Source organism: Dendropsophus ebraccatus, chromosome 9 (genome assembly GCF_027789765.1).
Source record: "Dendropsophus ebraccatus isolate aDenEbr1 chromosome 9, aDenEbr1.pat, whole genome shotgun sequence".
NCBI classification, from domain to species: Eukaryota; Metazoa; Chordata; class Amphibia; order Anura; family Hylidae; genus Dendropsophus; species Dendropsophus ebraccatus.
In genome coordinates this window covers 9870920-9898846 of record NC_091462.1, presented here as the reverse complement: position 1 = coordinate 9898846, position 27927 = coordinate 9870920, and the positions used below count along the sequence as shown (strand labels likewise).

Genomic DNA, 27927 nt, shown 5'->3' with positions numbered 1-27927 from the left:
GGTAACATCCACAGGCAGCTGCAGGGTATATATATATGTAACATCTGCAGGAAGCTGCAGGGTATATATATATAACATCCTCAGGAAGCTGCAGGGTATATATATATATATATATAACATCCTCAGGAAGCTGCAGGGTATATATATATATATATATATATATATAGTATACTGATGATAGAGGAAAACTTTGAAATATAACTTTTATTTATATACCTTGTTAAAATACTTTACTCAGTTGTTGAATCAGCAGATTATTCTTTTACTTATACAGTACACCAGTACCAGAACACCGTACACCAATTCATCAGATCATATTGCACTCATAGAAATTGCACAGCCTTTTTTAATAATAGTATTGCACTTCTCACGTTATCTTTGCACTTTTCCCGCAATTATGTGATGTGCATAGCAATTATAAAGTGCTTAGTTCAAAGTTCATATTGCACCTTAATATAGAATTGCTCGATCCCCTTGGCTCTATTGCACTTTTTTCGGTTGTAACCTTTCCGCAATAGTATAATATACACGGCAATTTTTAGGTGCTTATTTTATTCTATTTTTTATATAGTTCATACCACAGTCCGTGTTCATTCCACATATAATATCTTTCTGTGAGCTCATAAATATACTTTATTAAAATATTTCAGAAAAGGTTTTTTGTACTTCCCTTTGTTTATTTCTTTACTTTTTAAGGGTTCCTTCACACCTCATTCAGCTGGCCCAACGCGTTTCTTGAACCACTCATCTATATATATATATACCATCCATGGGCTGCCTCTATGGATATGAGATGACACCAGGTTACCATTTAATGCTCCTCTCTGACCCAGCACTGATCTTCCTGCTCTTCACAGCTCTCCGCGTCTCCTTGGTGTTAAACAGTTTACTCAGAGAAAAGCAAGCAGCGGCCTCATTTCCTGAAGGGATTAGAGCCTGGGGCTCTTCACACAAGCTGCTGCTGATGTTAAGGAGCGACCTCTCACCCCAGGGGATTGAGGAGATTAAGGAATCGTTTAAGCCGCGCTCAGACCACTAATCCGTCCACTTTCACTAGATGTCATCTCAACACTTCCTGATCCACCCTGTAAATCCTGCAAACATAATAAAGCAGACGTTAAACTTTACTCAGGATTTTCTCCGCGCTCCGAGCTAACAATCGGCCAGAAAGTAATGTCCGCACGCGGCTGTATACACCTGAGGACGCGGCTCAGGAGGATATTGCCGTCTCGTCATATCACCCACTAATACTGTTTCCTTTTCTTCACCTATCCATAGAGTGTGGCGGCCTGAGCTGCTATTAGCGGGTGAGAGGGGCTGCACAGGCCGGAGGGGGGTCGCCAGGCTTCTCAGCTGCTCTCTATCACTAGGAGGATGGAAGAATGTTCTAGACTCCATGTTATCCAACCAGGACATAAGACCCTGGTGGTACTGTTGCTTCATCTCTTCCACAAAGCCATAGTACTGCCATCATTAGTATTAGCAGTGCCCTTATTAATAGTACTGATCATAGTAATAGTAGTGTCATTAATAGTAGTGTCCTTATTAATAGCAGTGTCCTTATTAATAGTAGTGTCCTTTCTAATAGCAGTGTCCTTATTAATAGCAGTGTCCTTATTAATAGTAGTGTCCTTATTAATAGCAGTGTCCTTATTAATAGTAGTGTCCTTTCTAATAGCAGTGTCCTTATTAATAGTAGTGTCCTTATTAATAGCAGTGTCCTTATTAATAGCAGTGTCCTTATTAATAGTAGTGTCCTTTCTAATAGCAGTGTCCTTATTAATAGTAGTGTCCTTATTATTAGTGTCCTTATTAATAGCAGTGTCCTTATTAATAGTACTGATCATAGTAATAGTAGTGTCCTTATTATTAGTGTCCTTATTATTACAGTGTCCTTATTAATAGTAGTGTCCTTATTAATAGTAGTGTCCTTTCTAATAGTAGTGTCCTTATTAATAGCAGTGTCCTTATACTTTCTAATAGCAGTGTCCTTATTAATAGTAGTGTCCTTACTAATTGTAGTGCCCCTATTAATAGCAGTGCCGATAGTATAGGTAGTGTCCTTATCAACAGTAGTGTCCATATTAATAGTAGTAAATAATAGTAAAAGTAGTGTCCTTATTAATAATATTCTCCTATTAATAGTAGTGCCCCTACTACTGAAGTTACCTCATTAATAGCAGTGTACTTATTACTAGCGGTGCCCTTAGGTTATGTTCACACACAGCATTTAATTAGCGTTAAATAGTGCTATTTTGAAGCCAATTTGTAGTAATATGGCACTATTTTACAGCAATTGTGCAATTCACTGCAAAATAGCACTAATGAAGTATTTTGTATAAACATAGCCTGAATAATAATGATGCCCTTATTAATAGCAGTGCCTTATTGGGTTGTTCTCACATGTGGAGTTTTTGTTGTGTTTTTACTACAATATTCCTACAATTTTGCTGCAAATTGCTGTAAAATAGCACAATCTTTGCTACAATTTTCGTATATACATGAAATAAATGTAACAAAAACACCATGTGTGAACAGAGCCAAATAGCAGTATTGTTATATTTAGTAGAGTGCTTTCTAAAAGCAGTGTCCCTATCATGTCTAATCCTTGGTGTGTGAACATAGAATTGCTCAAAAACACATGAAAAACATATCTAAAACACTGTGTGTGAACACAACCTGGGTGGAAGTGCACCTTTAAACAGAAGTGTTCCTATTAATAGTAGTATCCTTATTAATGAGAGTTTCCCTATTAATACTAGTTTTCCTATATCTATATTTATATATATTTTCCTTATTAAGGCTATGTTCCAACCATCTCTTTTTGTGGCTGATTTGCAGCCGTTTTTTTTGAAGGTCCGTTAAAACATAGCCATTTTATGCAAATTACAGTCACCATTTGCATAAAACTGACACATTTGGCACCAAATTGAGGACCGTCCAAAAAAACAATTTTAAAACACGTTGTGGGAACATAGCCTAATAGTAGTTTCCATATAAAGGCTGCTCTTACAAAGGGCAATTTTGCTCATCTTCTCCAACAGCTCTAAAATAAAAATGAAGTGTGGATGAAATTATGTAAAGAAGAAGTGCCATGTATACTAACACTCATAGTGTGGACTGGATCCAAAAAGAAAAAAGTAGCATAAGTTCTTTATGTTATCTAATTCATTTTGATTCACATCTAATTTTGCCTTCAAAAGGTGCATAAAAACTACAGCTATACTGCCAAATGTAAAAGCAGCCTAAGGCTTTGTTCAAACGAGGTAGAAATCCTCTGCATTGTTTTTTGTGGACTTTGTAGATTAATCTATATGCTAATTAAGTGGTTTGATGTAAGGGGGCGGAGCTACCACCCTCAGACCAATGACCACAAAAAAATCCATACTAGTGGCCCTACCTTAAAGATGGCCTTGTTTTTAATTAATACAATCTTAGGCTATGTTCACACAGCGTATTGGACCGGGTCACGGAATGGCCGGCCTCTAAAAAGATCATCCTGGCCAGTACTGAAGTACCGGCCGGATGATCTTTCACACCGCAAAGTTGTGATGCGGGCGCATCTGTGTGCGCCCGCATCAGAACTCCCCACAGCACACTATGAAGCTTGCGGCCGGAGCCACTCTCTCCATAGTGTGCACTAACATGGTTTTCTACGGCTACTATTCACTGAATAGCGACTGCAGAAAACTGATATGTCAGTTCTTTGCAGCGCTGCAAGGGATCCCGGCTGGAGCGTATACCATGTGTATACACTTCGTCCAGGATCCTATAGAAGATAAGGCAACGTATATTTCCATAAAAAGTACGCCCGTTGTTGCCGATCTCAACAACTGCCGTACTTTTACGAAAATATACATTGTGTGAACATAGCTTTACAGTTGAAGATGAAGTCTGGTGTATGGACATCTACTTTCACATGTTAAGTCGCTATTGTAGGCCACCTAGTTTTTGTTATTTATTCTATAAATAAGGAAAAGGAAAAGTTCATACTAGTGAATAAGCCAGACTAGTGACTTAAAGAATACAATATGAGTTTACTAGTTGGACTATATGTATATCTGTGCTGTCAGTTTTCATTGCTAAAATCCAAAATGGCGGAAATCAGGTTACCTCCTCCCACTACTGGAGTATACCTAGTGGTCAAAAATTTTTATATTATCACCGACGTACATGGACCACTGTAGGACAACTAATACGTAACTTTTAAAAATTCATTAAAAACACAGAGGATGATAATCGCCCGCTCACTAGGTCCCAGAAGAGCCCATGATCCCCCCCCCCCACACACACACACACACGATGAGAAGGAGATTCCAGTTTCCATTGCTGCATGAACAGTACATTGATTGGTTGTGCCGTGTCAGTGAGATTGGCGCTCATTTGTGACCGATAAATCTTACAGTGTAAAAGGACCCTGGGCTTTATTGGTAACCACAGAAAAGACTAGACCAAGGGGTGAACCTGACCAATATCCACCAGCAAAGCAGCCCCTAAACACCCTATTAGCTGCAGCCAGAATAATCTCACAAGTACTTACAGCATCCTCTGTTAGGTTCCATTGACATTAGACCGTGAGTGGATCCAATAGTATTGGGATCCACTGGGCAGGTATAACTATATAAGCTGGAGACTCTGCAGTGACTGATGAAGTGGGATGCAGTGTACACAGAAGATCATGGTAGTTTTGCCTTTGTTACAAGGTAAGATTAGAGATTTTAGAGATGTATTAACTAGCGCCATCCCACAGGACGTGAAGTAATGACCAACCCCCCCCCCCCCCCAACCCACACACCCACACACGTGAATAATTGAGTAAGGAATAAAAGTGCGCTCCCCAGTGACACCAAGTGATTAAATCACAATGGATTAATTAACATTTGTGCTTTATATGAGAGAATGTAATGAACTATAAAGGTTAGGGGTCCATAGTGTAATAACAGAGGCAACGCATCCCAGGACCCACCCCACACACCCCAATAACAGAGACAGAATAATGGTGGTACTACCTAGTATAGTATATACATATCTATGTTATATACAGAGAAGAGGTGGAAGCTATATTTTTGTCTATTTTATTAACAGATTTGAAGAGGTGTCTTATGATATACTATATATCAGGGGGGATAAGGGGTCCATGCTGCAGAGGAGGTGTCTGTGTTGTATACAGAGGTGAGGAGGTGTCTGTAATATACAGAGGTAGTCAGGACTGTATTAACAGCTGCTGCTGCCCTAGGCACTAAACCTGAAGACCCCTCATCTACACGCACCTATTGGCGATACCAGACCTGACCAATACCACCATACCCCCCACCCCCCTGGAAAAGACACCAGATTTACTGGCAAGTCTGAACGGGGGGAGGGAAACTAAAAAAATTAAAACAAAAAAAAATGTTTTTTCTGTCCCCCTGCTCCCTGGTGCTGCCCCCCTGCAAGGTGCTGCCATAGGCACCGGACCACGGGTGCCTAATGGTAAATACGGCCCTGGAGGTAAGGTGAGGCCTATGTTACATACAGAGTGGAGGAGGGGCTTATGTTATATACACAGGAGAGGAGGGGCCTATGTTATTTACAGAGGAGAGGAGGGGCCTATGTTTTATACAGGGGTGAGGAGGGGCCTGTTATATACAAAGGTGAGTAGGGGCCTATGTTATATACAGAGATGAGGAGGGGCAGTGGCGTAGCTATAGGGGTCGCAGTGGTCGCCATAGCGACTGGGCCACTAAGCTAGGGGGGCCCGCCGCCCCCCTTCACCACTTCCTGTCACTCTGCATTTCTGTCGAACTGGCTGTGATAATGACAGCCAGTTCGGGAGAAATGCACTAAGCCCTCCCTGCCCGGACTGACAATCTGGCAGACCAGTGTGCTGACCAGATTGCCAGTTCCTGTGAGGCCGCCTGATGCATAAAAAAAATATATCAGGCAGCGCAGGGGACAGCCCTTACTTCCTGTCCGAGGCCCCCCTCCTCCTCCCGGGACTACCTGAGAATCTGCTGAGAGCCGGACCCCATTACATGGAACATGAGGAAGTCTGCTGCACTGGTCCCAGGACGCTGTTCAGTGACAGGACAACATGTCCCCCTGCAGGAGGAAGCTCCGCCCACAGACTGCACACCTCCAGCTCCCCCTCAGTCACCCCTAGCTGCCCCAGTTCCCCCTCAGTCACCCCCAGCTGCCCCAGTCCCTCTCAGTCACCCTCAGTCAACTCCAGCTCCCCCTCAGTCACCCCTAGCTGCCCCAGTTCCCCCTCAGTCACCCCTAGCTGCCCCAGTCCCTCTCAGTCCCCCTCAGTCACCTCCAGCTCCCCCTCAGTCACCCCTAGCTGCCCCAGTTCCCCCTCAGTCACCCCCAGCTGCCCCAGTCCCTCTCAGTCCCCCCCAGCTGCCCCTCAGTCACCCCTAGCTGCCCCAGTTCCCCCTCAGTCACCCCCAGCTGCCCCAGTCCCTCTCAGTCCCCCTCAGTCACCTCCAGCTCCCCTTGAGTCCCACCCCAGCTGCCCCAGTCCCTCTCAATTACCTCCAGCTCCCCCTCAGTCACCCCCAGCTGCCCCAGTCCCTCTCAGTCCCCCTCAGTCACCTCCAGCTCCCCCTCAGTCACCCCCAGCTGCACCAGTCCCTCTCAGTCCCCCTCAGTCACCTCCAGCTCTCCCTCAGTCACCCCCAGCTGCCCCATTTCCTCTAAGTCACTCCCAGCTCCCCCTCAGTCACCCCCAGCTGCCCCATTCTCTCTCAGTCCCTCTCAGTCACCTCCAGCTCCCCCTCAGTCACCCCCAGCTGCCCCAGTCACAGGGGGAGCAGTGGTAAACAACTTACAGTTGTTGTCTCAAACATCATTAAAATAGTATCAGACTTCACAGCTTCTCTGGCGATCTGTCATGTCCTCTCTCCACAGTTCTACTGTACATCAGTAATACTGCAATATTGTAATAAAATACTATTGGGAAAGCTGGGGACATCTTTGGGATGTGATGTGACCATAGTAGCAGTGAGTGGCTGCAGTCTGAGGAGATTAGGATCCTATAAATGAGGCTGCCGGCTGCCCAGTAGAATTGTCAGTGCTGAGAGAAGAGATGACGGATCCTGTGCGGTGAGACACAGAAGTAGCTGGAAAAACTATGAAGGTTACCATACTTTCACCACAGACAGTGGCACAGTTTAAGAGGTGGAGGCAGTAGCACGGTACATGAGGGAACACAGTGACAGTTCATTAGGACACATTGGCACATAAAGGGGCGTCACCTTAGAGTAATTGAATATAATGTTTTTAGCGTCTGACTGAGCCTGATCGGTTAGTATGGGGGGGGGGGGGAGGGGCCCAAGCTAAAATTTTGCATCAGGGCCCATCAGCCTTTAGCTGCGCCCCTGAGGAGGGGGCCTATGTTATATACAGAGATGAGGAGGGGCCTGTTATATACAGAGCAGGGGAGGTGTCTGTTATATACAGAGGTGAGGTAAGGCTTATATTATATATACAGAGCAGATGAGGGGCCTATGTTATATATACAGAGCACAGGAGGTGCCTATGTTTTATATACAGAGGTGAGGAGGTGTCTGTTATATATACAGAGGTGAGGAGGTGTCTATGTTATATATACAGAGGTGAGGAGGGGCCTATGTTATATACAGATGGGAGGAGGTGTCTATGTTATATATACAGAGGTGAGGCGAGGCCTATGTTATATACAGGGGTGAGGAGGGGCCTATGTTATATATACAGAGGTGAGGAGGGGCCTATGTTATATATACAGAGGTGAGGAGGTGTCTGTTATATATACAGAGGTGAGGAGGGGCCTATGTTATATACAGAGCAGATGGGGTGTCTGTGTTATATACAGACGGGAGAAGGGGCCTATGTTATATATACAAAGGTGAGGAGGTGTCTATGTTATATATAGAGGTGAGGCGGGGCCTATGCTATATACAGATGGGAGGAGGTGTCTGTTATATATATATAGAGGTGAGGCGGGGCCTATGTTATATATACAGAGGTGAGGAGGTGTCTATGTTATATATACAGAGGTGAGGAGGGGCCTATGCTATATATACAGATGGGAGGAGGTGTCTATGTTATATATACAGAGGTGAGGCGGGGCCTATGTTATATATAGATGGGAGGAGGGGCCTATGTTATATACAGATGGGAGGAGGTGTCTATGTTATATTTACAGAGGTGAGGCGGGGCCTATGTTATATACAGATGGGAGGAGGGGCCTATGTTATATACAGATGGGAGGAGGTGTCTATGTTATATTTACAGAGGTGAGGCGGGGCCTATGTTATATACAGATGGGAGGAGGGGCCTATGTTATATACAGATGGGAGGAGGTGCCTATGTTATATATACAGAGGTGAGGCTGGGCCTATGTTATATACAGATGGGAGGAGGGGCCTATGTTATATACAGATGGGAGGAGGGGCCTATGTTATATACAGATGGGAGGAGGTGCCTATGTTATATATACAGAGGTGAGGCGGGCCTATGTTATATACAGATGGGAGGAGGTGTCTATGCTATATACAGAGGTGAGGCGGAGCCTATGTTATATACAGAGGTGAGGAGGTGTCTATGTTATATATACAGAGGTGAGGCGGGCCTATGTTATATACAGATGGGAGGAGGTATCTATGTTATATACAGAGGTGAGGCGGGGCCTATGTTATATACAGATGGAAGGAGGTGTCTATGTTATATATACAGAGGTGAGGCGGGCCTATGTTATATACAGATGGGAGGAGGTGTCTATGTTATATATACAAAGGTGAGGCGGGGCCTATGTTATATACAGATGGGAGGAGGTGTCTGTTATATATACAGAGGTGAGGCGGGGCCTATGTTATATATACAGAGGTGAGGCGGGGCCTATGTTATACACAGATGGGAGGAGGTGTCTATGTTATATATACAGAGGTGAGGCGGGGCCTATGTTATATATAGAGGTGAGGCGGGGCCTATGTTATATACAGATGGGAGGAGGTGTCTATGTTATATATAGAGGTGAGGTGGGGCCTATGTTATATACAGATGGAAGGAGGTGTCTATGTTATATATATAGAGAGGTGAGGCGGGGCCTATGTTATATACAGATGGGAGGAGGTGTCTATGTTATATATATACAGAGGTGAGGCGGGGCCTATGTTATATATACAGATGGGAGGAGGTGTCTATGTTATATATATACAGAGGTGAGGCAGGGCCTATGTTTTATACAGGGGTGAGGAGGGGCCTATGTTATATACAGATGGGAGGAGGTGTCTATGTTATATATAGAGCTGAGGCGGGGCCTATGTTATATACAGATGGGAGGAGGTGTCTATGTTATATATACAAAGGTGAGGCGAGGCATAAGTTTTATATATATATATATATATATATATATACACAGAGTAGGAGGTGTCAGTGTTATATATATATTGGAGCAAGTGTCTATGTTATATACAGAGTGTAGGAGGGCCATCTTCTATCCAGAGCGGAAGTTGCTGACAGTAATAGATGTTATATAATAGGCCGGGTGACAGATCTTTTCTGTAGAGAATAAATACTCTTTCCTGTACAATCTGCAGGAAATAAGGGAGAACTCTGCATTTAGTTCTCCATCCAGCAGAGGGCAGCATATATCTGAGTGGCTGAGTGGGGGCGTCACACCTCTTCACCCCCCCTAGTGTCCTCCTAGTGACCACCATGAAGAGGCGATATCATTCATATGTCAGGTGCTTGCCCCAGTGGCCGCCGCCTCATATGTCACTCCTGACAGCAGTTAGCAGCCAATTCATTTAATTAGTAATCAATTAGCTTGTTACTATTGGAGGTAATTACCTTTTTATAGAGAGAGGAGAGCAGCTGGCCGGTGATAAAACTCACATTAATAAACGCTGCTTTCACCAGGAGCCCGCCGCCACGGCTGCCAGAATTATTGCCTATTTCAGTGTGACAAAGGCAGAGCCCCCCGGGGAGGGGCGTGTATTCTTCTGCTGTGGTATTGGGGGGCTGACACCCCCCCTCCTGTCAGCTCCTACATTCTCTATACTTTATCTGCACAATACACAATATTTATCATCACACAGAGAACGCGTCTCATTCTCATTTTGTGCCTCACTGATGCTGGGAGAGTCACAATCCCTCCGAGCATTGTATAAACACCGCGCTGGATGTTCTCTAATTAACTACACCAAGAAAACGGTAAATTTGTGGCGTCTGAATCATAAAACTCCGCAAGAGCAAAAGAAAAAGGCAGGAAATCAAAATCTGCTGATACGGGCACAATTACAAAGTATCCAATCCATAATATAATGCTGTTATACAGAACAAACAGACCATAAGAACAGAGACTGTATATTATATCACCCCCTATCCATTCATACAATAATACATATATACCACAGGACGCTCCATCATATACATACATCATTTATTACACCAGATCCTACTGAATATATCACTTATCCTATACAATAATTCATACTATCATATAAACAAAAACTGATGAATCGATTATGTATTGACAATGGCGACTGTCAGGGGATATATATATATAGTGTTGCCTTGGATTACGAGCATAATTCGTTCCGGGACGGTGCTTGTAATTCAAATCCACTCTTAAACCAAAGCAAATTTTACCATAAGAAAATCATAGACATGCAGACAATTGGTTCCACACCCCAAAGATAATGATTTATTATACTGAATAGCATGTAAAGCTAATAAAACGAACATTCAGAAACAGCAGAATTTGTGATATTATAAGTTACTGTACAGTAATGGAGAGGATGGGAAACAAAAGGGCTGACAGGGACGACAGGGACTACAGGGAGCATGAAGGAGTGAGCAGGGCAGATGTGGGCACATACATGCAGCACTCTCTGTCCGGGGAGAGAGGGGTTACAGCTATGGAGAGATTACCTCCACAGTCCTGTCCCCTGATGTAAGCCCCAGCCTGAAGTGGATCTGCTATGATTTGGAAGGTGAGGGAGACTTCCTGGGTCAGAGTACAGGGCTGTAGACCCCGCTATGCAGACCGTGCCCCTCCCCCACAGTACAGGGAGCTCTCACACCAAGTCACAATTTTTAAAAACTGTGAGCTCTTAATCCAAAACGCTCTTAAACCAAGGTACCACTGTGTATATTTGGAGAAGTGACCGTAAGTTCTTGAAGTTGATGTTGGAAACAGGAAAATGGCCAAATGTAAGGATCTGAGCGACTGTGACCAGGGCTGAATAGAGGTGTAGATGCCGGGGTATGAGTTTTGTGGGTTCCCGGGTGTGTTTTGGTTAGTAACGACCAAGAAAGGATGACCTAGGGTAAGGATATGGGGGCCCAAGGCTTATTGATGTGTGTGGGGAGTGAAGGCTAACTTGTCTGGTCCGTTCCCACAGAAGAAGACCTGGAGACCTTGTGTCCTGGCACCATGTAGATGTTACTGCGACCCCTACCACCTACCTAACCAATATACATCCCAAACCCCACTCTTCATGGCATCGGTCAGCAGGATAATGCCCCGGGGGCCGCACTGCAGACATTGTTCAGAAATGAGGAACATGACAAAGATCAAGATGGTGACTCGTCCTCCAAATCCCCCAGATATCAATCCGATCATCTGTGGGATCCATGGGGTCTGCACGTCACATCTTACAGCACCTGCTGCTGATACCACAGGGGGCGTTACAGTGCTATAGAATCCAGGGGACACATCACAGGGCTATAGAATCCAGGGGACACATCACAGGGCTATAGAATCCAGGGGACACATCACAGGGCTATAGAATCCAGGGGACACATCACAGGGCTATAGAATCCAGGGTACACATCACAGGTCTATGGGGTCCAGGGGACACATCACAGGGCTATAGAATCCAGGGGACACATCACAGGTCTATGGGGTCCAGGGGACAAATCACAGGGCTATAGAGTCCAGGGGACACATCACAGGGCTATAGAATCCAGGGGACACATCACAGGGCTATAGAATCCAGGGGACACATCACAGGGCTATAGAATCCAGGGGACACATCACAGGGCTATAGAATCCAGGGGACACATCACAGGGCTATAGAATCCAGGGGACACATCACAGGGCTATAGAATCCAGGGGACACATCACAGGTCTATGGGGTCCAGGCGACACATCACAGGGCTATAGAATCCAGGGGACACATCACAGGTCTATGGGGTCCAGGGGACACATCACAGGGCTATAGAGTCCAGGGGACACATCACAGGGCTATGGGGTCCGGGGGACACATCACAGGGCTATGGGATCCGGGGGGACACATCACAGGGCTATGGGGTCCGGGGGGACACATCACAGGGCTATGGGGTCCGGGAGGACACATCACAGGGCTATGGGATCCGGGGGGAAACATCACAGGGCTATGGGGTCCGGGGGGAAACATCACAGGGCTATAGAGTCCAGGGGACACATCACAGGGCTATAGAGTCCAGGGGACACATCACAGGGCTACAGAGTCCAGGGGACACATCACAGGGCTATGGGGTCCGGGGGGGCCACATCACAGGGCTATGGGGTCCGGGAGGAAACAACACAGGGCTATGGGGTCCAAAGAGACAAATCACAGGACTATGGAGTCCAGGGACACACAGAGCTATAGGGGTCGGGGGACACATCACAGGGATATGGGGTCCGGGGGGCCACATCACAGGGATATGGGGTCCAGGAGGAAGCAACACAGGGCTATGGGGTCCAAAGAGACAAATCACAGGACTATGGGGTCCAGGGACACACACAGGGCTATAGGGGTCCGGGGGACACATCACAGGGATATGGGGTCCAGGGGGACACATCACAGGGCTATGGGGTCCAAAGAGGCACATTACAGGGATATGGGGTCCGCGGTGGAAACATCACAGGACTATGGGGTCCGGGGGGACATCACAGGGATATTGGGTTCGGGGGGGAGACACATCACAGGGCTATGGGGTCCGGGGACACATCACAGGACTATGGGGTACGGGGGACACATCACAGAGCTATAGGGGTCCGGGGGGACACATCACAGAGCTATGGGGTCCAGGCTTCAATGGATCAGGGCATATTGGTTTATATATATATATATATATATATTTTTTTTGTATTTTTAATTTTTTTTTTCACATTAGATCCTACCATCATCTATGACTTATTGCATAGGATACTATCACATATGCTACTTATTCCATATAATGTTATATATATATATATATATAACGTAATATATTTTTCTATATATTACATATGATACTAACACATAGGTTGCCATCCCATACAATATCATGTATGTTGCATCTATATACTTTTGGAATTTTTTGTGTCTCTATATTAATGGGGGGTTTGAGGGTGTTTCCGTCAGTCAGAGGACAAGGTCAGAGGAGAATAATGATAAGGGACACAGTCACAGAACCAACATGGGATTCCTGTCACTGCTAAATGGCTGTGAGGAGGAGGGGGCTGTGGCGGAGATGTGGGTGCAGGACCTGTGCTAGGCTATAGGGGGGGGACAGCACAGGGCCCATGTGACTAGGCTGGTGGCAGTAAATCCCGAGGCTGCAGTGAGGGGAGGCAATGACTTGGTACATTAGTTCTTAGGGGAAGAGCAGAGTCTGTAATGAGATGATGAGCTGGTGCCTTGTTCTCCATTCATCATCCTGCTTTCTCCAATATATGTCCTTTTATCTGCTCTCGGCTCCTGCTGTCAGCGGCTCTCATATAAATCAGCCCCTCACTCGCTGCCCTGTTAAGGGTCATGGGCCACAATCATTATTGACAAATTAGGGGCCCCCTGCCTGGCCCTGGAGTGTGTTCTCATTTACATATCAATGATGGAGGGAGATAATTAATAATTAGACTCTTAACCCCGAGACACAAGAGGAAGTTTATCAGCGGATTGTTGTCCTGGAAATGACTGGATAATAGGATTGTAGTGGAAATACCCAGCTGTAGGTGTCTGCCCTGATTTACACGGACAATAGTCGCACACGATCCGGCCCTGGAAATCAATCCACACATGAAATAAAAATATTGTCATTGTAAGCGGCAGCGCTGGGGTGAATTGCTTCATTATAAATTCATTGTTACCAGGCCTATCAGCAGGATCGGTAATTTCTATGTAAATGAGTCATTATGGGACAATTATGAGCGGGAGCGGTGTGGGAGGAATTACTGCTCTCAGGCAGGAGATACACAGGGTCAGATAGGAGAATGAGGGTTGGATTTATAAACGGTGACCCTGTGGTTGCCCCATCATCTGTGTCAATGATGGCCAATGGGTGCATAAACTATGGGACAAAGGTGGAGGGATATCTGATCATTGCTGCAATATAAAACGAACATGAGCAGATACTTGTTTATGTATAGTCCATGACCATGGCCATACACATAAGACTCTGACCTGCCACAGGGATGGTTGTTATGAACAATTGTCTCAGCAATGTCTAGACTAAACCAGAAGATACCACGGTTTGTTTGTTTTTTTCAAATAAAACACAGTGATCTTGCCTAAAGGGGAAACTGATCGGCCATATTGGACAGATCACACCATCCACTAGCCAAGAACAGACTATAAACAGAGAACAGGTCATACAGGAAAGACTGAGATTTCTCCTCTTTTCAAATGCATTCCTGGCTTTGCTTCAAAAATCTGTCAGATAAATCTGTCTGTGTAAAAGGACCCTTAGTGTTAATAAACTGACATCTCATCTGTATAACCTTAGTTGCACCCCACCATTTAGTGAGATGTCATGTCCCCCCAGTGCCCTGTTGACAGCTGAAGCTTGATGCCCGAGTCCTTGATGCACCTGCCGCTTTCACCACGTAAGGCTCCTGTGGAAGGAGTCTGAGCACCCGTGTAATACCCCCCTCCTCCTCCTCGGAGACTTCTGAATAGAGGAGCAGAAACTCCTCCACAGCTCTGCTATACGATGACGGCTAATTTTCTGGACTGTCTTTCAGAATGATAGTGTTTACTTTGAATATTTTCTATAGATTATCTGTCTTTGCTTTAAGCAGGGATATTAAAAGCAATTAAGCTCAGACACAAATGAATCGTTTGCGGGCGATACGTCGAGCGGTTACTGATATACACAAGGGTTTTACCTGACGTGGATTTTTATCTTAATTATCGCACAAATTTGCACTCTGCATATTTAATTCAATTTGCATGCATGGCAAACTCTTGTTAAAGGTAATATTACATGTGTCACTTGGCGGCAAGTTGAGATTTTATCACAGGAAATGCATGAAACCCCTGGATCGTGGGCATCACCGTAATAAGCAATATTGTGTCCTAATTAGAACAACACAAAGGAAGATTCATTGTCTCCGACTCATTGTGCTTCTCCGGCGCTGCAGGAATTCTCAGTAGTAATATGTTCTGCACGACGCAGCTTTGTGATGTATTCATGTGACATTAACAACAAGGACGGCGCTCTAATGCTGGATGCTCGACGTGATTTTAATTCCATTCAAACCTAATTAACTCGAAGATTTCACATTTTCAGCCCTTTCTCATCTTCTGTGGAGTTTGTGCCGTACAATGATACGGACATAATAAGGGCTTATGAGGATCGCAGTTATCACATTACCAGCAATGCAACCATTAAAGCTCAGCCACTGAATCTATAGGTTTCCAGTATGACTGCAGTCTCTGCATCCCACACCACTGGCAGCCATTGTGGAGACCAGCTACCCGATGACCCTATCGTCGTATACACAAGATCCGTCTCACAGGTCAATGAGGCTCATCTGACAGGGGGGATAATGGTCTGATTGATTCCTATCATATCATTACTACTCCATCACTGGCAGATAACACGGCATGTACCCCGCATCCATTAGGTCCTGTCCATGTCCAGCTAGATAGGACCCCATTAATATACAATTAGTAAATAACCAGAGACAAAGTATTCCATGTCAATGCTCTGGCAGACTGACAATGTTCTGCCATGTCCCAGGTCACATATATAGATCCTGAACTGTCTATTTAGATAAGGGGTATTTTACATGGAAGGGCCAAAGAAAGAATGCAAAAAATACAAATGACAAGAAACCAGAACATGGGAAGATCAAACAAGCCCATGGAGATCCCCAACATGGATCTACTGATGAACTGAAGCCACATTATTATTTAGAAATATGTCCTATGGGGTCAGTAATAGATTGGCTCATAAATCACAACTGGATACAAGTCATATATGTGGGAAAAGATTTTGAAGAAAATTTGAGAATGAGTTACCCATAAAATTACCCACAAGTCATTGCTGACTTCAGACACAATCCTTGGCTGATGGGTGTAAGATGTAAAATGTAGGATCTTACAGGTAACCCTGAATGTAGGTATAAAGTACAGTACAGTAACCCAAAAGTCTTCAATGTTAATGTCCGGTAAAGTGGGACCTGTGAGCACCCAGTAATGCAGAAACTTATTAGTGCCCATTAATACTGGGATTTATTCCTGTTTAGTAATACTAAGATCTATTAGTGTCCTATAGCACAGGGATCTATTTGTGTAATACTCTATTTGAGTAATAAAGGATCTATTAGTGTTCAGTAATACTGGGATGTAAGAATGTCCAACAATTCAAGAATATATTAGTGTCCAATAATACAGAGATCTATCCCATAATATGGGCATCTATTAGTATCTAGTGTTGTGGGATCTATTAGTGTCCAGCAATGTGGGGATCTAGGGGATCTATTTAGAGTCAGATGATGTGGGGATCTACTAGTGTTCAGTTATGTGGGGGATCTATTAGTGACCAGTCATGTGGGGATCTATAAGTGTGTGGTGATATGGGGATCTATTAGATTCATGTGATGTGGGGATCTATTAGTGACCAGTCATGTGGGGATCTATAAGTGTCTGGTGATATGGGGATCTATTAAGTTTCCTGTGATGTGGGGATCTATTAGTCACCAGTCATGTGGGGATCTATTAGTTTCCTGTGATGTGGGGATCTATTAGTGACCAGTCATGTGGGGATCTAGGGGATCTATTAGTGTCCTGTGATGTGGGGATTAGGGATGGTCCGAACCTGCTGAGGTTGGGGTTCGTATGAACCCGAACGCTCGACTTCAGATTCCCGCTGTCTGCCCGCTCCGTGCAGTGGGTGGATACAGCAGAAGGAACGCCTGGAAAACTGGGATACAGCCTATGGTTATGGCTGTATCCCAGTTTTCCAGGCAGTCCTCCCGCTGTATCCACCCGCTGCACGGAGCGGGTAGACAGCGGGAATCATTTCCGAGAGTTCGGGTTCGTACGAACCCGAACCGAAGCAGGTTCGGACCGTCCCTAGTGGGGATCTATTAGTGTCCGGCAATGTGGGGATCTATTAGTGTCTTGTGATGTGGGGATCTATTATTGTCCAGAGATGTGGACATCTATTAGTGTCCGGTGATGTTGGGATCTGTTAGTGTACAGATATGTGGGGATCTATTAGTGTCCAGAGATGTGGGGATCTATTAGTGTCCAGAGATGTGGGGATCTATTAGTGTCCAGAGATGTGGGGATCTATTAGTAATATATATATAAAAATCAATTAGTGACCAGTAACAGGGATCTATTAGGCTGGGTTTAGATGGAGGATTTGGGGTATTATTTCCATCTAAAACCAGAAGTGGGTAGAAAAAAACAAAACTTCCATTATTATTTTGTTGGTTCACTCCTTCTTTTGGCTACAAACACTGACCACATACTGACAAAATAAGGGGGATTTAAAGGACAAGTGCCATGAAAAACTATTTCCCAGTAATTGAAGCACATTACAAAGTTATATAACTCTGTAATGTGCTTCAATCACCTATCTGCCTCCCTTCCCTGTCTTTTCCTTCTCCACCCCCCACCAGGAAGTGTCCTGACTCACACAGACCTGATTACTGTCGTCACTGTCACCAGGCAGCTCCTTCTTGTGAGGATGAGTCATCAGCAGGAGGGCTGCTCTAGGTCCTGTTACACCAGCCTCCCCCTCCTTGTCAGGTGACTCAGCTTGCTCAGCTCCGATTGTCACTTATCTTCTCTAGTGACAGGACTCATTCACTCACTGAGTCCATGGCAGCAGGAGAGAGTATGAGGGGAGGGGAGCTGCCTATGTGCCGGAGTCAGTCGGAGGGAAGATAAGCAAGTGAGATGTAACAAGTGATGGCTTGCAGTTGTTCAGCCAATGGGAGCTGAGCAAGCTGAGTCACCTGACAGGGAAGGGGAGGGGCGAGGCTAGTGTAACAGGAGAAGGAGCTGAGAGAAGAGCTTGGTGAAGGTGACGACAGTCATTAGGTCTGTGTGAGTTAGGACACTTCCTGGTGGGGGGTGGAGGGGGGAAAAGACAGGGAAGGGAGGCAGATAGGTGATTGAAGCACATCACAGAGTTATATAACTTTGTAATGTGCTTCAATTACTGGGAAAAAGTTTTTCATGGCACTTGTCCTTTAAATAAAGCCGGGCCCCCATTTCCCAAACCTGTTTATGCCATGTTTACTCCCGTAAGACATATGCCACAGAATAGGTAATACAGTGAAATACAGAAATGTATATGTGTTCAGGAATATGGGGATCTATTAGTGTCCCGAAATCCTGGGATCTATTAGTGTCCAGCAATCCTGGGATCTATTAGTGTCTCATAATTCAGGCATCTTGTATTTTCTAGTAATACATAAATATATTAGTGTCTAGTAATAGGAGGAAGTATAATATCCCGTAATAAAGGGATCCCTAAGTGTCCAATGATACAGAGATCAATTACCTTCAAGAAAACTGCAGGATTTATTACAGTATATCCTGTAACACAGGGATCTATTAGTGTCCAATGGTGCAGGAATCTATTAGTGTCCAATGGTGCAGGGATCTATTAACCCCTTAACGACCGCGGGCGTATATTTACGTCCTGCAGTTAAGGGTGTTTAGAGGGGGGCAAGGCGAGGGGGGGCCGCAGCTATTAGCGGGCACGGTCGGATCGCCGTGCCCGATAATAAGGTTGTATCTTTTTTCAACCGTATTAAACTATGTAACTATATAAGATGCAGCTGTCAAAGATGACAGCTGCATCCGATTACCTGATACAGCCGTTCCCTGGTGTCTAGTGGCAGAGATCGCCCCCCCCCCCCCCCCCCCAGACGTTGTCCCGGAGAAGCGATCACCATGTCTTCACCCGGCCGGGATCTGCGCCGTAATGGTGCTGATCCCGGCTCGGCACTCGGTTGCTTCCGGCTGCAGCAGCCGGAAGCAATCAAGTGCCTTATCTCATTGATCTATGCTATATATCTTTACAGCATAGATTTCAATGACAGATCAGTGTGTTTATACTAGAAGTCCCCCAGGGGGAATAACCTTAACCTCAGGGGGAATAACCCTAACCCCAGGGGGAATAACCCTAACCCCAGGGGGAATAACCCTAACCCCAGGGGGGCTTCTAGTATAAGTGTGTTGTTATTCATAAAAAGCCCCCTCCCCTAATAAATGTTTGAATCACCCCCTTTTCCCATGTTATAAATAAATAAACAAACAAACATGTTTGGTATCGCTGCGTGCGTAATCGCCCGAACTATTAATTTATCACATTCCTGATTTCGCACGGTGTAAGCGCAAAAAAGCGCATTTTCGGTCGCATCAAATCCAGAAAAATTGTAAGAAAAAGCGATCAAAAAGTCATATATGCGCAATCAAGGTACCGATAGAAAGTACATATCATGGCGCAAAAAATTATACCTGACACAGCCCCATAGACCAAAGGATAAAAGCGCTATAAGCCTGGGAATGGAGCAATTTTAAGGAACATATATTTGTTAACAATGGTTTTAACTTTTTACAAGCCATCACATACAAGAAAAGTTATACATGTTATATATCATTGTAATCGTAATGACTTGAGGAATATCTATAACAAGTCACTTTTACCCCAGAGCGAATGGCGTAAAAACAAATACCCCCCAAATAAACAAAATGCATTTTTTTTTTCAATTTCACCACACATTGAATTTTTTTTGGTTTCGCAGTGTACTTTATGAAAACTTCAGCCTGTCACTGCGAAGTACAATTAGTGGTGCAAAAAAATAAGGGCTCATGTGGGTTTCTAGGTGAAAAATTGCAAGTGCTATGGCCTTTTAAGCACAAGGAGGAAAAAATGCAAACGCAAAAAACGAAATTGGCTCTGTTCTTAAGGGGTTAATGTCCAATGGTGCTGGGATCCATTAGTGTCTAATGGTGCTGGTATCCATTAGTGCCCAGTGGTGCAGGGATCTATTAGCGTCCAATGGTGCAGGGGTCTATTGGTGTCCAATAGTGCAGGGATCTATTAGTCTAATGGTGCTGGGATCCATTAGTGTCTAATGGTGCAGGGATGTATTAGCGGCCAATGGTGCAGCGATCTATTAGCGGCCAATGGTGCAGGGATCTATTAGTGTCTAGTGGTGCAGGGGTCTATTAGCGTCCAATGTTGAGGGATCTTTTAGCGTCCAATGGTGCGGGGATCTTTTAGCGTCCAATGGTGCGGGGATCTATTAGTGTCTAATGGTGCTGGTATCCATTAGTGCCCAATGGTCCAGGGATCTATTAGCGTCCAATGGTGAGGGGATCTTTTAGCGTCCAATGGTGCGGGGATCTATTAGTGTCCAATGGTGCAGGGATCTATTTGTGTCCAATGGTGCAGGGATCTATAAGCGTCCAATGGTGCAGGGATCTATTAGTGTCCAATAGTGCAGGGATCTATTAGTCTAATGGTGCTGGGATCCATTAGTGTCCAATGGTGCGGGGATGTATTAGCGGCCAATGGTGCAGCGATCTATTAGCGTCCAATGGTGCAGGGATCTATTAGTGTCCAATGCTGCAGGGATCTATTAGTATCCAATGGTGCAGGGATCTATTAGCGTCCAGTGACGTAGGAAACTACAATCAACCAGTGATGTAGGAAAGTAACAGAATGCCATTAGTTCTGATCTGTCTGTGTCTTCTTTGCAGGGCATTTGTCACAGTCTGGTCGGAGTGATAGATGTAACCTATGAAGACTATTTAGGACCCTGGAGAATATGTTGAAGGGTTAAAGTCCTTTCCTGACTCAGGGTTGTGGTCAGCTGGATAAGGGGACATGTGTCCATTGTTAGGACAGGCAGCTGTGCAGAGAAGGGGAGGTGTTTACATGACCAGTCCGGGGCCACAGATGTGTGAGGCGTGTGTGACGAGACAGCACATCCCGGGGACAAAGCAAATGCCATGATGACTGTGTAATTATGGACGCCCCTGCAGCCTGCGTGCTGATATCGGCCGCCTTGTTGTGTTGGGGAAAGGTCAAGACAAATCACCACTTATTGGCTGATTAATTCTAATTACAATCCCATAAATTCAGCAGCTAAACCACACGGAGAGGAGCTCAGACATTGCAAGCACTTCTGTGCGGGATCAATAAGGAACATCACAGCACAAACAGCTATCTACATCTATACTTACATTGTAAACTTTTATTCGTTATATAACCTATATATAATTTATGTCAACGTCTACAGCTCTAGAACAAAGCCTACATACTGATACTGATCCCGCCATACATCACATCTTACATAACACAAACGGTGTTAACATAACATACAACTTATTCTATACAACACATACTGACCCTTACATACAACACATCCTATATAACATATACTAACCCCCGACATACAACACATCCTATATAACATATACTAACCCCAACATACAACACATCCTATATAACATATACTGACCCCGACATACAACACATCCTATATAACACATATTGACCCTGACATACAACACATCCTATATAACATATACTGACCCCGACATACAACACATCCTATATAACACATACTGACCCCGACATACAACACATCCTATATAACACATATTGACCCTGACATACAACACATCCTATATAACATATACTAACCCCGACATACAACACATCCTATATAACATATACTGACCCTGACATACAACACATCCTATATAACATAAACTAACCCTGACATACAACACATCCTATATAACATATACTGACCCTGACATACAACACATCCTATATAACATATACTGACCCTGACATACAACACATCCTGTATAAAATATAGGATGTGTTGGCTATCCAAGCATGATGGGAATTGTAGTTTTGTAACAGTTTGAGGGCCTGAATTTGATACCTATGCTATATAATGTACACTAACCCCAACATACAGCCTATATTGATCTGTATACCTGTATAATACAACCTATATTATAATAGACTCTATATTAGCTTCTACATATTTACAATATAGCCTATTTAACCTTTACTGACTTCATCACTACAATACTACTCTATACCTATATCTATGTCTGTACAACACAGCCTATATCTCCCATACTAACCTCTACAACTCTACAATACAGAGATATATATATATACCCAATACTGATATCTATACCTTTACAATGCAGCCTATATACTCCATGGTGACCCCCTACATCTCATATATGGTCACATATAGTGATCTGATGAGGCCTATATATACTTTACTTGACTGCTTATCTACTTCGCAGATGAACTGCTTGACACTATGACTACATGGTCACCACACAAACCTAATGGCCATATAATGTCTATTCTACTGCTGCCATTCTCATATATCCTGACCATAATCAATAGCCACTTCATCAGCAGGAGGTGTTACTGCATTTGTTCTACAAGAGACTAACTTACTCCACATCCCAGGGGGAATTGCCTAAATCAATGAATATAAAAATCCCCCTGGGCTATATACTCTATGCTGACCTCTCTATATATACAATACAGGTATACAATACCTTACAGGGGTATTCCCCCAAGAGAAAAAAAAAATTAATGCTCCCAAACCTAGCTGGCCTTACTCACCAAGTTGCCTTGAGTATTTTGAGCTGTCTCCCATCTTTCTAGCTGCTGCAGTTCCTGAGTTACACATTTTTCTAAAAGATAGTCTATTATCAAGATAGGAAACTACATTTCCCATCATGCAATGCTTATGCCTGATGATGATGATGTAGCAGAGCTGAGATGGTGAAACGGTGCAGCAGAGCTGAGATGGTGACACGGTGCAGCAGAGCTGAGATGGTGACACGGTGCAGCAGAGCTGAGATGGTGACACGGTGCAGCAGAGCTGAGATGGTGACTAGGTGTAGCAGAGCTGAGATGGTGACACGGTGCAGCAGAGCTGAGATGGTGACTAGGTGTAGCAGAGCTGAGATGGTGACACGGTGTAGCAGAGCTGAGATGGTGACACGGTGTAGCAGAGATGAGATGGTGACATGGTGTAGCAGAGCTGAGATGGTGACACGGTGTAGCAGAGCTGAGATGGTGACACGGTGTAGCACAGCTGAGATGGTGACACGGTGTAGCAGAGCTGAGATGGTGACACGGTGCAGCAGAGCTGAGATGGTGACATGGTGTAGCAGAGCTGAGATGGTGACACGGTGCAGCAGAGCTGAGATGGTGACATGGTGCAGCAGAGCTGAGATGGTGACACGGTGCAGCAGAGCTGAGATGGTGACTAGGTGTAGCAGAGCTGAGATGGTGACACGGTGCAGCAGAGCTGAGATGGTGACTAGGTGTAGCAGAGCTGAGATGGTGACACGGTGCAGCAGAGCTGAGATGGTGACACGGTGTAGCAGAGCTGAGATGGTGACATGGTGTAGCAGAGCTGAGATGGTGACACAGTGTAGCAGAGCTGAGATGGTGACATGGTGCAGCAGAGCTGAGATGGTGACATGGTGCAGCAGAGCTGAGATAGGTGGGTGGACGGTTGAGACGGATCTGTTGAGCCCAGGGGGAGGGAGTGCCGCCAGTAAGCTGGGATGGTTATGGGGGTGCCGCGGGCAAGCAGCATGAGTGAGCCGCACGTGAAGGAGGGGGGGGGGGCGTGATTGAATGTACCTAGATAACAGCAAAACTGTGCAGAATCTTTAATACCTTTATATTGAAAAGATGCAAAGCTAGTGGTGAGCAACGTATTATTGCAAATATAATTTTAGGGGGAATACCCCTTTAACCTCTACACAATGTAGTACAGTCACTGCATTTTATTAACCACCGTCCTTCAGTGCTACTCCATCACAAGATCCTTCACCTATAACTATTCTGTAATTCGCGGGCACTTAAACAATGGCTGCCAGACCCAGAATGGCGCTCTCCATGTTGTTTACATCCGGCCCTCGCTGGGTTTCATACAATGCATAATGCGTCTAGCAGCCTCTCATTCGGCAGAGTGTGATGTTCGCTGGTGAAGGCCGGGATGGTTCCCCCGGTAATTCCTGAGGCTGTATATCTCCATGTCAGCTTCAGAAACTGCTGAGCGGAGCAGGCGTCAGACTGACAAGTGGATAATAGCTTTACATCCAGCACGAGGAGTGCACAATCTCCCATAATGTGGCCGAGAGTCATTATTCAGGCATGAAGCGATGAGCGCCAAACGCAGGAAGAAGAGTAACAATGGTGTCGTTGGTTTTATTACTCTTGTTTTGAGTTCTAGCGTGAAACATTAAGGTAGATGTTTGAGAGATGCCGGCTGAGCAGACGAATGAGCTTACAGGTCGGCAGGCAGCTGTGATGATAAACGCAGGGGAGTCAGGGCGGATCGCAGGCGCTGTTTGTAAGCTTCTACGGACAAGGTTTTCCTGCCTCATATTTACTCCTTTACTAAGATGACTATATTGCTCTCCACAAGAAACTTCTCCAGATCCTTAGTCTCCATATTACCATGTGCACCAGTCCACAAATGGCCAGAAGCCTAATGTTCTTTAACACGGACTGTTTTCTGTCATAGTTTTGTGACTGTGTAGAAAGCCAAGGGTCAGAGAGATAGGTCAACCGCTTTGTGGAGAACAACTTGTTGAGGCGAAACCCTAGCAACATAACACACTGCTGATGGCCACCGTGGACAGCTGAAGGTCCTCCAGAAAGAAAAATGAGCAGAATCAAGAAGAAAAATATTACTGAACTGAAAGCGGCAGGAGGAATCTATAGCAGCCAAGGGGGTTAGTGTTTAGCACAGATAAGGTGGTGGGGGATACACCCATTGAAAGGCTGGGACTTGCAGTGCTCCATAGGTAGAGTTGTGGTCCTTAACAGGCACAAGATCTTTACACAGCCATGGGCCCTTGACTCCCTTAAAAGAGTGCTCCGACATTGCAAAAAAATAATAAATATGCTGTATTGCATACCTGTCCCAGTTCAGAAACTAACAAAAATCTATGGGGTACGTCTTTCTTAAATAAAGCCCTGTCCCCAATCACCTGTAGAAGTTATTAAGAGGCACACGCAGACACCTTGATAAATGAGGCACGCGTCTCTCAGGACATCCGCCAACTCTGAGGCTCTGGCGGATATGTTCACCATGATTCACACCTGCTAACATTCAAATAATTTTAAATTGTGAGGCACCTTCTCCCTGCCTTGCTGTGTAGTTTGGGGAAAACTAACAGAATATTGTGAAAAAAAATCTGTGGCCTTTTCTGTAAGTACGCCTGGCACACGTTTGATAAATTACGTGCTTGTGTGTTTCACGCCGCTGGACTATACTCACCACCAGTGGTGCCATTCAGGCCATAGGCCACCGCTGTCCTGTCCGCTCCTCTGCTATACTCCAGGTCCTGCTTGTCTTCGCCAGCATCTCAGTGTCTCCTGGTGTCTGCTTTCTCCAACTGATCCCTGTTGCAATAACACCTCTGGCCACTAGAGTGTGTGACCACCTGCTTAGGATTTTTAGGGCCAGCCTGTCTCCACCAGCTGGTGCCTACTGCAATAAAACTTCACCTGCACCTACTTACAGTCTCACTGCCGGCTACTCACTGCCTGAGTGTTGTTGCATTCCTACATACATAGCAAAGGTGTCTGTCTGCTATTTCTGCTGAACTCCTATGTATCCTGACCTGTGCCTTTTCTCTGCCTGACCAATTGCCTCTCCAGCTGGACTTGGATTGTCTGACCTGCCTCTCAAGCTACCTGCCCTAATTCTTTCTCTAGCTGCCTATGACGCCTGTCTTATCCCTGTTACTGTGCTGACTCACTTGCTGTATACAATTACTCGGGCAGCACCCGATGTCTCGCACAGACTCTGTTCACAGCAGGAGGACACTTGTGGAGTAACCTGGTGTCCTCTAATCGCAGAAGTCCAGCTTACGCATCGTGGAGCGGGTTACAGAGTGAAGACCCAGAGAGCACGTAAACTCTGCTTCCTGATGTAGCCCAAAGCCAAATCTGTTGAGCAGCACAACGGGACCACACTCACATCTATAACAGTATGTGTGATAACTTGTAACCCATTCTCTGCCTGCCAGGAACACTGGTACACAGAAATAAAGTGTAAACCATCATTATTAATATTTAAAGCACCCTTGATTTCAGAGCGCTATACAAGCAATAAGGGTTAACACACAGAACATTTCAAAATCAAAAACACAATACATGAATAAGGTAAATGGCAGACTGCTACATAAAGATAGAATGCAGAAAACACAACAACAAGACATGACCATCTTAAGCCCAGCCACGTAACAGTGCTCTGGGATACTACGAATCCAAGCCATCCGATACTGACCCCTGTCCAGAATATTTATCCAACAGTCAGGGAAAGCAGTGTTTACTTTCATCCATGTGTGAATGTCTGCACAAGTCTTACACAGGCCGATGCAAATGATAATCGGCCAATAATAAAGGGCCAGCCAGCGTTTGCTCATTGGATCTTTTGTGCGGCCCATTCACTGCATACTGTCAGCCGCACATAACCCCGTGTAAACAGGCAATGCATTAAATGGACTGCATGAACAATCTAGCAAACAAGTGCTGTGCAAGGAGACCTGCGCTCACTTACTGCAACCCATCATCCCTGCTGATGGCCATGCCTCAAAAAGAAAACCCTAATATTCATGAATGTAGATCTGGAGCTTCTGAACATCTTAGGTCTGGGCCATAACAAAGGTGCACGGTCAGCTGAAAACACAAGCAGTCAAGAAACTTGGGATTTTCTGACCTTTCTGAAGAATCATGACGGTGCCGCTTTTGCCCAGATGTCCATGATTTATGATAACACTTAGACTACTCTCTGGGAAAACATTTACTGATATATTTATATTTCTGCCCTTCAAGCACATTCTTGTCTTTATTGATTATGTCACTGGTTCCTTATAGAACTGGTCAACAAAAGCACCAGTTCATTGTACTCCAGAGCTGCACTCACTATTTTTCTGATGAAGTCACTATGTACATACATTACTGATCCTGAGTTACATCCAGTATTATACTCCAGAGCTGCACTCACTATACTTCTGATGGAATCACTGTGTACATGCATTACTGAATTACATCCAGTATTATACTCCAGAGCTGCACTCACTATACTTCTGATGGAATCACTGTGTACATACATTACTGAGTTACATCGTGTATTATACTCCAGAGCTGCACTCACTATACTTCTGATAGAATCACTGTGTACATGCATTACTGAATTACATCCAGTATTATACTCCAGAGCTGCACTCACTATACTTCTGATGGAATCACTGTGTACATACATTACTGAGTTACATCGTGTATTATACTCCAGAGCTGCACTCACTATACTTCTGATGGAATCACTGTGTACATACATTACTGAGTTACATCCAGTATTATACTCCAGAGCTGCACTCACTATACTTCTGATGGAATCACTGTGTACATACATTACTGAATTACATCCAGTATTATACTCCAGAGCTGCACTCACTATACTTCTGATGGAATCACTGTGTACATACATTACTGAGTTACATCCAGTATTATACTCCAGAGCTGCACTGACTATACTTCTGATGGAATCACTGTGTACATGCATTACTGAATTACATCCAGTATTATACTCCAGAGCTGCACTCACTATACTTCTGATGGAATCACTGTGTACATACATTACTGAGTTACATCGTGTATTATACTCCAGAGCTGCAC

At 44.7% G+C, this 27927-nt stretch overlaps 1 long non-coding RNA gene across 2 annotated transcripts in view; it reads right to left on the bottom strand.

Annotated features, from left to right (window-relative positions):
* Positions 1-222: 222 nt before the first annotated feature.
* LOC138801956 (uncharacterized) overlaps positions 223-27927 on the bottom strand; it is a 99198-nt gene continuing 71493 nt past the window's right edge. For both annotated transcript variants that reach the window (XR_011364655.1, XR_011364656.1), the window contains exon 3: positions 223-1094. This is a non-coding gene — a long non-coding RNA (uncharacterized lncRNA). The remainder of the gene's footprint in view (positions 1095-27927) is intronic.